The sequence below is a fragment of the Alosa sapidissima genome, chromosome 22 (assembly GCF_018492685.1).
Source record: "Alosa sapidissima isolate fAloSap1 chromosome 22, fAloSap1.pri, whole genome shotgun sequence".
NCBI lineage: Eukaryota > Metazoa > Chordata > Actinopteri > Clupeiformes > Clupeidae > Alosa > Alosa sapidissima.
In genome coordinates this window covers 21,550,706-21,563,205 of record NC_055978.1, presented here as the reverse complement: position 1 = coordinate 21,563,205, position 12,500 = coordinate 21,550,706, and the positions used below count along the sequence as shown (strand labels likewise).

The 12,500-nt window shown below is 46.5% G+C and overlaps 1 protein-coding gene across 1 annotated transcript in view; it reads right to left on the bottom strand.

Moving 5' to 3' along the window:
- The window catches only part of phf21b (PHD finger protein 21B), an 85,217-nt gene that overhangs the window by 14,397 nt on the left and 58,320 nt on the right, over positions 1 to 12,500 (bottom strand).

The window sequence follows — 12,500 nt, the reverse complement described above, 5'->3', positions numbered from 1 at the left end:
AGTAATAACCAAGACACATGTATTGCATTTTGGCTGGCGGTTATGTTGCCCGCATACCGCCTCCCATGGCCGAAACTGGTATTATGACACCTGTCGGGCTGTGGCTAGTAATTTAGCATGCTAATTCAGGTTGATATCTCTGCAGCACTATACCTTGTCATTTTTTTAATGACATCATCGCCCTTATTTCTTCTCATTCTTTTGATGCGTGTAGCTCATTTTTTGGATATTTTTACCTCAATTCTTACACATGGCACCTTTAAAGTACTAATTTGTTAATAAATTATTATTTAAAACCAGTAATAGGCCTAGTATAATTAAAGGCATTTAACATAAGTCAAAATCATAACTTTTTTTTTTTGGGGGGGGGGGGGGTCGGCAATGAATGTCCCAGATTTTCACAAATCAAATGTGGCAACCCTAGCGCCACGTCAGCTGTATGTGTGTGTGTGTGTCTTCTAGCTTTGCACGTTAAGTGAATGATGAATGATCTGAAGACAGTCAGTTTATGATTGCTGTTTGTTTTGGGTGACAGCTGAGAGATGAAAAGACTCACAATAGGAAGAGACTTGTGTCAGCTATCCATGCTAAACACAAAATAAAACCATTCTATCTCTCTTACCCTTTCTCTTTTCACTCATATCTATACCTAACTTTTTATCCACATTATATATATATATATATATATATATATATATATATATATATCCATAACTTTGTCTATCTTCAAGTAAAGTATCATCATAGTAGTTTGCTTGAGATGGGCTTGAGCGTGGAACTGAAGGTGAGACATGCTTTCTGTGAATGACCCCTCTAGTCTGAGCCGTGCCGGTCATAACAGGAGTGACATGGACACATCACGCGGGGCAGCCTCCTGGCACAGCGGCACGGAAATGCCACGCAACACCACGGCACGCCACCCCCCCCCCCCCCCCACACACACACACACACACACACACACTTCTCTTGCCCTTGCCGAGGGTATTCTGTGTGCCGTGAATAAATGATCTGTATCGAGTAACGCGAGAGCCACCAAAAACGAAAATGCACACAGGAAAAAAGAGAATGATAGAGAGAGAGAGAGATGAGAACGGGGGGGGGGTAGAGAAGAATGAAAAGGGCAGCCGAGATTCAATACAGCCAATAGCAAAGTGGCCACCCCGTCTCAGACTAGTAATTATGTTTCTATTAATACCCCAGACATGAGTGTTGTGAGAACTGTCTGACCTTTCTGTGCGTTTCATTTGTCGTCTCACGCAGTATGGCTCGCTTCGGCTGAAAACACACACACACACTCTCACTCTCACACACACTTATATACACAGGCTTTCTCTCTGAAAAAGCCCTCGGCAAAGGTGCTTTCGAAGGAGCTGGCTTAACGGTGTTTGCTTGCACACCGAGAAATCGGTTCACCTTAAACCTTCCGTCCCGTTTAATTATCAGTTGCCATCCCTCATATCAAATATCACAGCCCAGTGGCATCGCTTTTATTAATGTTCCCCACAGTTCCCCCCCATGCATTCATTATAGAACTTTACCTGCAGCTATACCAGCACGGTAGCTTCACAGAACTATATGCTGTGGTGATATAGTACACATTCTTTATTACATTGCAACTATTACGGTATATATATATATATAATACAGTATTAAGCACAAATATGAACACAACATATGTATGCTATAGCACTTAGTCTGTACTTGCATACGTCTCACCCTAATTGTGTCTAACTATGAACTGCCATTGTGCAGTTTCTCTTAGTTATTATTCATGCTGTATCACTGGCAATACAAAACTAAACTAACAACTAAACCATTTCTCCCATGTCTAGGATGGCACTGTTCCATGTCAGTGTTGATAGACCTGAGGTGGAAGGGATGTTGCAGCAGCGTGCTGTTAGGTCTTGTTCTTTGAGGTGCTCTCATGTTACAGCGACAAGTGCTGTCGGATCTTTTGTCCCAATTCTTCCCGATTTGAACAGTACACGTCAACAAGATCTGGCAGACAGATTGGGCCAGACAGCAACACCACTCAAACCATGTAACGTGAAACTCAGGCTTAAAGACACTCACATGTACATGTGCACACACACACACACACACACACACACACACACACACGCCCATCACTTCAGCCTGTCAATAGGTTTAGTGTTAACAGACACCAGTAACCGCTAACACACCAAAGTGGTTTAATAACATGACAGCACTATACTGACCAGACCATATCCCCCACCTCCCACCTGGGCACTGGACAAACACAGACTCATAGTGCTGTTAGCGCCTTCTGGCATCGGAATGCTTTTTTGATTCAGTAATAAGCCGGTGGAAATGGCAGTCTCGTGTGCCTGATTCCACCCAAGGTCAACAGCCTATCACGCGGAGAGACGGGGGATAACCTCCACCGAGTAGACGCTCCCCGGCGTGCGCACATGACGTGCAATGTTAATGACAACGTAATGGGAAAGTGTGGTGTGGCGGTAATTTGCCCCGCTGATGGGCTGTCTCAGCAGCAACCAATGAAGGTGGATTATTCGGAGTCTCGTCTCATCTAGTCTGAAGGTCTGAGATGCAGGTTGAAATGCACAGGGCTTCCTTCAATGCTTATGGGGGCTGTGTTTGTGTGTTTGTTTGGCAGCCATGACATTTTAAGGGTCTGCTTTTTTTAAAACCCAGTGTTTTGTTTATTTGGTATGAGCTCTCTCTCTCTCTCTTTCTGAGTCTCTAGCTATTTCTTTACCAAGCTATCAATCTCTCTCCTCCTCTTTCTCACCTTATATTTGTCTCCTCTGTGGAAACAAATAAATAAATAAGAAAACTGCAGGGGTGAAGTTTTCAACCACCAGTCTTTCAGTCTATTTTTTCTGCCACAAACTCCCTCCATTTCACTGTAGAACACAGAGCTAAGAGTGAGAGAAAACAGTGTGTGTGTCTGTGTGTGTGTGTGTGTGTGAAGGGGGATTGGGGGTAGTGTGTGTCTGCGTGTGTGTGAGAGAGAGAGAAATGGAGGGGATTGGGGGTAGGGTGTGTGTATGGGGGGCAGGGAGGGGGGGGGGGGGTTCCAGGCCTGTTCCCATGGCAACAGCCAAGATGAAAATCCTAGCACTGCAAGAGCATTCATTTTCGTAATTGTGGGCCCCTTCTTCCCCCCTAAAACCCAGCATGGACTCAGAGGCCTCCTCGAGAGACAGTGAGAGAGAGAGAGAGAGACTCAGTCACAAACTTCTTTTTTTCTTTTTCTCTTGCCTTCTTTTCCCATCTCTCCAAGTGTCTCCACGCCTCCTCCTTCTCCTCTCCAAACAATGATTTAAAAAGACAAATCCCCAAACGACTACTAAGTTTGCTGCACAGCAAACCGCCTCCGCACACACACACACACACACACACACACACACACACACACACACACACCAAATGTGTGAGACAGAGCGGCAGAGTGTCACTGTGAAATTCGCCTGTCACTGATGAGAAGCGCAGTGGAGGTATATGGGCTCTCTGTCCATCTCCCGCCTACCTGCGCTGGCCTCCAGCTACGCTACCAGAGCCCATTATGGGCCAGACACAGACGGAAGGAGATAGATTGAGAGAGGAAGATAGAGTGAGAAAAAAAAGAGTTGTGGAGGAGGGGAAGAAAGAATGAGTAGGCACATAGGTTTTTCTCCTTTATCTGTCTCCCTCCTGTCCTCCACCTCTTTTTTCAGTCTAACTGTCAGAGGCAAAGAAAAAAGAAAAGCTTGAGGAGATCGTTTAGTCTTCTCTCTTTGCTTCCACACAATGAATTGAAGAGCCCTTTGAGCTGGTTGCCGCTTTTTCGGTGGCACTTGTGTCACGGCTGAGGTGTCTGTTCTGGCCTCCGGTTGGACTCATGTCTCATCGTGCCGTGCGTATCTGCTATCTGCCCATTCTAAAGGCCACGGCCACTTCCCCAGCTCTCTGTCACCTCAAATTCACCACAGAGCCTGATGGGTAAGATGGCTGGGTTGGCATGTTGGAGGGCAAAGGTTAGTGTACATGAGGACTGAGGTTATACAAAATGCATGATAACCAAATCCCAATGGAGGCACTTTACCCTGAGAAATGAATGTGCAAGTCCATTGTTTTGTAGCAGCAAGTTGTGTGGTGAACACAGTGTTGTCAGTTGTGCAGTGAACACAGTGCCCCCCCCCCCCCCCCCCCCCAAAACTTATTTCTTAAAGATATGGGTCTGTTTAGCATATCCCCGAACTCTTAGTGTGGGTAGGCCTCCATCTGGGTCTATTTGGCTTACATAACTAAAACTGTAGCGCCACTGCAGAAAACGACATAATAGAAAACAAATGAATAGAAAAACAACAACATCATTTTCTCGACTTATTGCTATGAATCATGGTGTACACTGGGAGGCACAGCAGTGGCCTTTACTGACATGTGGGCCTGTGTTTCCTTTTATCTGCTACAAAATTGTGCTGTGGTAGCTTAAGTGCGGAGCTATACCCCGTGGAAATGTCAGCTACCTACACTACCACACTGACCTATTTTGGCACATGAAAGCTTCCCGAGCAGCGATGAAAAATGGAGGTGCGGAAAAAAAACAGGAGGCGTGTCCTGCTTTTCTGGAGAAAGAAGAAATCCCATGAAATCTATGGATTTGTCCTTTAGGCTGTCATATTGGCGCTGTATTTATAGCAGGGCGAGGGGAAGACACCGGAGACTATTCTCAGGATGTGTAGAGGATTGGTGGCAAGAAGAACAAATGGATGGATGGATGGATGGATGGATTGATGGCTGAGACAGAGGGTTAGAGAGGAAGAGAAAAGGCTGTGAGAGGAGCTGTGTAAAAGAGAGGGATGCTCCCTGGAGAGAGAGAGAGAGAGAGAGAGAGAGAGAGAGAGAGAGAAGCCCAGGCAGTGGTTTATCAGTGGAGTGTATTTGTGTGTGTGTGTGTGTGTTTGTTATCATTTGGTGTGCCATCAGTGCTCGTCACAGGGGGAAAATGCACACACAGCAGAGAAGAGATACAGAGGGAGGAGGAGGACGAAGAGGAAAAGAAGAAGGGAGAGAGAGAGAGAGGGAGAGAGAGAGGGTGAAGGAAAGGGGGAAAAGAGGAAATGACAGATGGAGAAGAACAGAGGACAGGGAGACTGGGAGAGAGAGAAAGAGAGCCTTACAGAGAGAGGAAGAGGACAGGATGGAGAGAGAGGGAGATAGTGAGAGACCAAGGATCTATAACAGACACCTTTTCATGGACCAGACAGAGTCTCTCCCTCCCTCCCTCTCTCTCCCTCTCTCTCTCTCTCTCTCTGGTTTATTTATCTCCTCATCTCATCCTGTCACTTTCCTCGTTCGTTTTCAGAGGTCTGATTCAGAGGTTCTCCCCTAACAGGCGCTGCTCTCTGATCTCTTTTCGATTTAGAGACGGTGAATGACAGCACGGGGCTCTGACACACCATCACCGCCAGACACTATGAACACACACCTGTCACACGGCAACACGTGAGAGAACGGGAGCAAGTCTGAGACAGATCCAGAGTGTGTGAACGTGTGTGTACGTGTGAGCGTAACTATACACTTGTCTGTGTGTGTGTGTGTGGGTGTGTGTGTGTGTGTGTGTGTGTGTGTGTGTGTGACAAAGAAAGACAGAGAGAGAGAGAGAGTGTGTGATAAGAGAGTTTGAGTGAGTGAGCGGATGATATAAAATGACCTGGCAATATTTCGGTGACTTTAATGGCATTCAGCGTGTACTCAAACTACAATACACCTTCGGCACTTCAACCTGTCAATCAGAATCAATAGGGGGTAGAAAGCAGGCTGCGTTTGACTGTTGCTCTCAGACAGAGATCTGATATGACAGTCGCTGTTTTCAGCCAAGCTTCTGCTACCGGGACGCATCAGCATAAAATAGCAGCACATCGTTAAAATGTAGATCTAGGCCAACCTGTAACCATTTCTTATTGAAACATTTTCATTTCTGTTTGTCCGGGAGGAATAGCAATTGTGTTCCTCAAATGTGTTTTGTGCTACGTCTATCGACAAAAGCACTGACTGAGAGACTTAAAGTTGACATCTGAAAAGTTTTCTAACTTTTCTTTGGCATGATAGTGAGCTGACAGTAAATGAGTGGGGCGGCGATGGAGAGTAGCCATGAGAAATGACCCAGATCCCTATGGGCACTGTATGGGTGCCATTGCTACCTCTCCAATACTCAACAGCTGCCCTCAAACAACCACGCACGGTCAGTTATGATGGTCAAAGGTACAGCCGTGTTTTTGAGAAACACTGCCCTGATTTGTGGTCATCTGATCAGTGTATCCTGTGGAGACCGACTCGTTGGTTTTGAGGCAGTATACAGGGGCAGCAGGAGGAGTTGGTGATATACTGCTCCTGTTGTGTGGAAGAATGTTGTGTGTGTGTGTGTGTGTGTGTGTGTGTGTGTGTTGTGTGTGTGTGTATATCTGTATGTGTGTGTGTGTGTGTGTGTGTGTGTTTGAGTGTGAGTGTGTGTGTGAGTGTGTGTGTGTGTGTGTGTGTGTGTGTGTGTGTGTGTGTGTGTGTGTGTGTGTGTGCCCTTGCTTTATAGGAGGTGAACAACAGATTTCCCCCCACTGTTCTGTCCCTACAGCTGATCTCCTGAGCCTGTGAACCCACTCAGAGTCGGCACCAACAGACGATATGCTGGAGGAAAAAAATCAGTTTTCAGTGTTAGCCAGGAAGCAGGTTATTTCCCTAGTCATCAGTTCATAACTTTGAAACCGGTGTGTGCGTGTGTCTGTCTGTGTGTGTGTGTATGTGTGTGTGTGTGTGTGTGTGTGTGTGTTTGTGTGTGCTGTTTTCACACAGAGTATGTGTGTGTGTGTGTGTGTGTGTGTGTGTGTGGCGAGATGCAGTTTTCACACACACACAAAAAAACACACACAAAGAGCCAGCCACACTGCTTCCTGAGCGCACAGTAATTGCAGGGCATCACGGGGGCATTTGTTTGTGCTAATCACAGCCATGGCACAGGCCCGTGCTAATTGTGTTTGCGTGGCTGGAAGGCGGAGGTGACTGCGGAGGGGGCTGGCTGGCTGGCTGCTTGGCTGCGTGGTGGTGGTGGGCTGCCTGAGGTCTGAGGGACTTCTCTGCACATCGCTACTGTGGATATGACTGCCAGCTCCCACACAAAACACTGGTAACCCCTCAGCCACACACAAACACACGCACGCGCGCACACATACACACACACACACACACTCAAACACAAACACACACACACACACACACACACACACACACACACACACACACACACACACACACACATGCTCAAACACAAACACAGACACACACACACACACACACACACACACACATGCTCAAACACACACACACACACACACACACACACACACACACACACATGCTCTCACACACACACACACACACACACACACATGCTCAAACACAAACACAGACACACACACACACACACACACACATACACCCCTCCTTTTCAGTGCCGCACAGTCATCTTTCCATTCTATGAACCCTCCCTGCCTGGTTCTATTTTCACCTCATTCACACTCTGTAATAATGTGTCAGATGAATGACAATGAATGGATTCATTGTAAAACATTAACCACATATTTACACGTCAGTTTCACACGCAAATAAATGTTCTGTTCCACATTAATTGCAATAGCATTAGGAACCATATTAATAAAGGGCCAGATATTTGTTACTTTATCTATGATTCACAATGTAGTCAACTGATTTGAGTTTGAGTATTTATTGTGCATAATTCCTGGTTGATGCAGGATGGTAAGAGATCATTAGAGATCATTTACATAAAAAGGCTATGACACACTGTTACTCAGTCGAGTTCATTTAGTATCTGTGACCTAGTGATGGAAACAGACATTTTCTCTACTGCATCTTACAGTTGTAGTTCTGACACAAGCCGCTAGGGGGCAGAGTTCCAGACCTATATCACTGTGTCAGGAGGACGAGGAGCATGTATTTACATTCTATTTATCTCCTCCTGGAGAGTGAGTGTCCCTCCCTGAGATAAAGACTTCAGGTAGTAAAATGGGGATATTAAGAGTGGCCCTGTCCCATGATGAAAGTGGCCATATTAAAGGACAAGTCGCTGTCTGGGCGGATGACACACTGAGACTTGTCTCCCTTTAATCCGGCTCACGCTGGGCTAAATGGTTTAATCATATGGCCGCAGATTTTTTTTTCTATTTTTTTTTGTCACTGTTTATTCTGCCGAGGCAGATACATCCCTCTCCTGCGCAGCATACACACACACACACACACACACACACACACACACACACACACACACACACACACACACACACACACACACACACACACACACACACATACACACACACACACATATATATCACACCTTGAATTGGGCCCATAAGAACTCTTCTGGAGCTTAGAAAACCTCATTAGCATAGTAGTTGAGTCAGGATGCCATGGCACTCGAACACCCAACGTGTGTGTGTGTGTGTTCCTCCTTAAGCCTTGCGTGAAGTTAAAGCACTGGTGTGAGCCCACTCCCTTGAGGTGGGTTCTGATGCCAGTTACCCCCCCCCTCTCCCCCACCCACTCCCCTTTACAACCTCTGTGCACTGCCAGCGCTTATGGTGTGGAAATATTAAAAAAGGCAGTCACAAGGCGAGACTGCCCACGCCACCCCCTAACCAGCTCCCTACAGCATACATGCAGGCCCTGTGCAATTCAATTAAGGCTGGCGCTACTATGTAACATGTGCCCGGGTCCATTACCCAGAGCTGCTGGGTCATGAAAAGTATGAGTGTGTGTGTGTATGTGAGAGAGAGAGAGAGTGTGTGTGTTTGTGTGTGTGTGTGTGTGTGTGTGTGTGTGTGTGTGTGTGTGTGTGTGTGTGTACATGTGTGTGTGTGTGTGTGTGTGTGTGTGTGTGTGTGTGTGTGTGTGTGAAAGAGCGTACGTCACGGGGTCTACACACGTAGCAGTGGCGGTATCCCGGCGGTGCCAAGGGGAATTGGTCGGGGGATGGGTGGATGGCATTGATGTAGTGGGCACGGCGCCTATCTCGTTCATTTGCCGCGAGGCGTTGAGTCGGAAGCACTCCCCGGTGGGCCCTAGAGCGCTGGCATCCGGCTGCCGAGCCCCACGTCAGCCAAACGCAATGCAAAGGCAGAGTAAAGCCTATATGAAGGCAAGCGGCAGTGGCAGGCCCAGTGCATATGGCCATGTACCATTCCACTGCCCCCAGCTGTTCCAGGGAAGCACTCCTGCCCAGCAAAGCATCCCCACCCACCACTGAATATGCATGCCCACATTACGGCCATGTGGGAGGCAAAGTGTGTGTGTGTGTGTGTGTGTGTGTGTGTGTGTGTGTGTGTGTGTGTGTGTGTGTGTGTGTGTGTGTGTTTACGTGCATGCATGTATGTGTGTGTGTGTATGTGTGTGGGTAAATGTGTGTGTGTGAGTGTTTGTGCGTATATGCATGTGTGTGTGTGCAGGTGTTTAGAATTGGAGGTTGATTTACATTTTCTGCGCCCCATGATAATTATAAACTATCCTGGATGGGAGCAGAGAGAGGGAGAGAGAGAGAGAAAGAGAGAGAGAGAGAGAGAGAAAGAGGGAGGGGCACCAGAGTGCCAGAGAGAGATTTCTTCCCCAAAGCAGAGTTGTAGTGACTCCACTGTTCCTCATCTGTCTCTTGGCTATGACAAGAGCGGCAGCCTGAGGGACGAGATAACCTTGGCTGTCCTGAGGAGGATAAAGACATATTTGAGAAACTGGAAGGATTGGGCCATAAAGAGACTATATGAGAACCACACATTTTCTACCTCTCTGTCTCTCGCTCTCTCACTCTCTTTCTCTATCTCTCTCTCTTTCTCTCTCACTTTTGCCATTCTCAAACCTAGTCATTAAAAAAATGACATGAATAAATAAACTTGTATGCCATCTAGGAAATTCATGTGCTATCTTGTAGGCAGGAAATGAATAACCAGTGAACGCCATCTGAACCCCAAATATTGAAATGCTTCCTCATTACCCAAATGACCACTGAATAACACATCTCTACTGGGGTGAAGTTTGAAGAGGGCCTATTCCACACACACTCTGCCACCACTGATAGCAAATGGAGCATGCCTGTCTTGCTTATGACATAACAGCTAGGTCTCTCAAATCATTCCAAGAGATGGGTATGATCAGCTGACTATGTTTCAGTTTTGTTATTTGAGCTGGAAGCCTGTGGCGCGCGCACACACACACACACACACACACACACACACACATCCACGATGTCTGCTGTGAGTTATAAAATTGGACTTAAACCCCGAGGGAGATGAAATGTTTTGCTCTGCCTCCCTCTCTCTCTCTCTCGCCCAGCAGTAGGACCAGAAACATACTTTATCACCCCGGCTTGAACCCCGGCTATTTAAGGCGAGTGGAGATACAAAGTCTTAATCAGGCGAAATTAAATCCTTTCTAGTCAGCCCTTTCAGATGGAAACCGTGTCCTTCGGCATAATTACCTAAAGCAAAGGCTCTTCTCGCTGTCGCCTTTGCAATTAGTGAAATGAAGCGCTGTGCGGACATAGTGCCAGTCCTCGTTCGCACACTGTATGCACTTGACTTGCTCGGTGGTGTAACTACTATCGTCCATTGCACACTTCAGTGTCACAAAAAAAAAAATTCAGTGTCACAAAAAAAAAAGTAGGCATTACTGTGAATATATCACCCAAGGGATAATATGGCCTCCAAAATACTTCACCAGTGTAGCATTTATCAGAAATCCAAATTTACACTCATTATTCATTAATTTATAGTTTAAAATAAAATAATAATAAACTGTAATATGATCTACAATGTGGTAAAGGTATAGTACATTCAAAAAGCATGGCATCTCAACTTAGATTAAAATGTAAAAACATACTCTTCAAAGACTTTCTTGTTAAGCCCCCAAAACAGGCATGGCACCTCATGTTATAATTTAATTAACTGTTGTATAATGCAGTACTTAAGTAATTCAACAGAATTAAGCCATTATTTGATCACACTGTGCAACTAATTAAGGGGTAATGAACTACAGGGAACCACTAACCATTTTTAGGATGACTTGATTTGAAAACAATGACTTTGAGAATAAAAAAAAAACCTTGTGATCTAATCCAGTAACCATAACAACTGCTACGCTAACTCCACCTCAGGGAATGCTGTGTTTGTTTACAAGGCCTGTCATATCGACAGAGTTTCGCTAGTAAAGTTTGTCATTGTTGTTGCTGTTGTTGTTTCTTCACTCTGCCCTAAATTAACCTCCGATGCCCGCACAGCAGACCCCATTAAAATCGCGGGGGGTGACTAGTGGGGGGGGGTTGGGGTTGGTGGGGGTCCTGAGTGCTACTGAACTGAGACAATGGCCTAATGCCGACAATCCAATTACAACTCATTATCGATTCTCACATTAGTGTCCAGGTGGTCAGGGGATGCTGTGTGTGTGTGTGTGTGTGTGACTTGACGCATCCCACCGCTCCACAAACTCTGCACACTCACTCACACACTCACTCAAACACTCCATCCATAAATCACTCACTCCCAAAAACAAAATGGCTACTGACTGTTCTATGTCTCTTTAGCCATTGCTACTTGGTTGAGGTTTGAGAGGGAGATGGAGGGGGGGGGGGGGTGATTGAATGTGAAATGTGTGTCCTGAGTCTTAAAAGCTACCCATGAGTCCAGGCAGCTGGGAGGACAGAGGGGGAGTTTTAAAAGCTACCCCCACCTTTCCACGCGCGCACACAGACACGCACACACACACACACACACGCACACACACACTCTTCCCAAACCCACGTCCCACCCTCTCCCAGCCACTCTCCCCAACAATCCCACTGCCTGACCCTGGGCTTCAAGCACACACACACACACACACACACACACACACACACACACACACACACGTACACCCTGCCTCATGGCAAGCAGGGGGGATGGAATGAGAGAGAGAGAGAAAGGGAGGGAGGGCTGATCACTGAGGCGTATAGGGAGGGACGCGACTCCCAGCCTCAAGTGACTGACATTCAGATGGCGACACAACTCTATCACCAGCGCCTTTCTCTCTTTTTCTTCTTCTTCTTCTTCTTCTTCTTCTTCTCCTTCTCCACTTCATTTTGCTCATTTCCTATTACACCCCTCCACTGCCCTCTCTCTCCCTGACTCTGAAGACGTGCTTCAGTAAAATGGATATCAAATTCCTTGCATGAGGAGAGTTGCTTGGGGAATAAACCCATTTTTGATTCTGATCAATGTACTTTCTCATATTTCCTTAATGAACGGGGAAGCTTTTCACCATTGCCTACCCAACGTAAGGAACAGCAGGCTCCCAGCACAATGCATTAAGTAGAGTTCCACCCTGAGTTAAGACGCCACACATCTACAGGTTACTTGCTAATGTAGTACTGTGTGTGTGTGTGTGTGTGTGTGTGTGTGTGTGTGTGTGTGCGCCTCTGATGGGGAGTGTGTGTGTGGGGG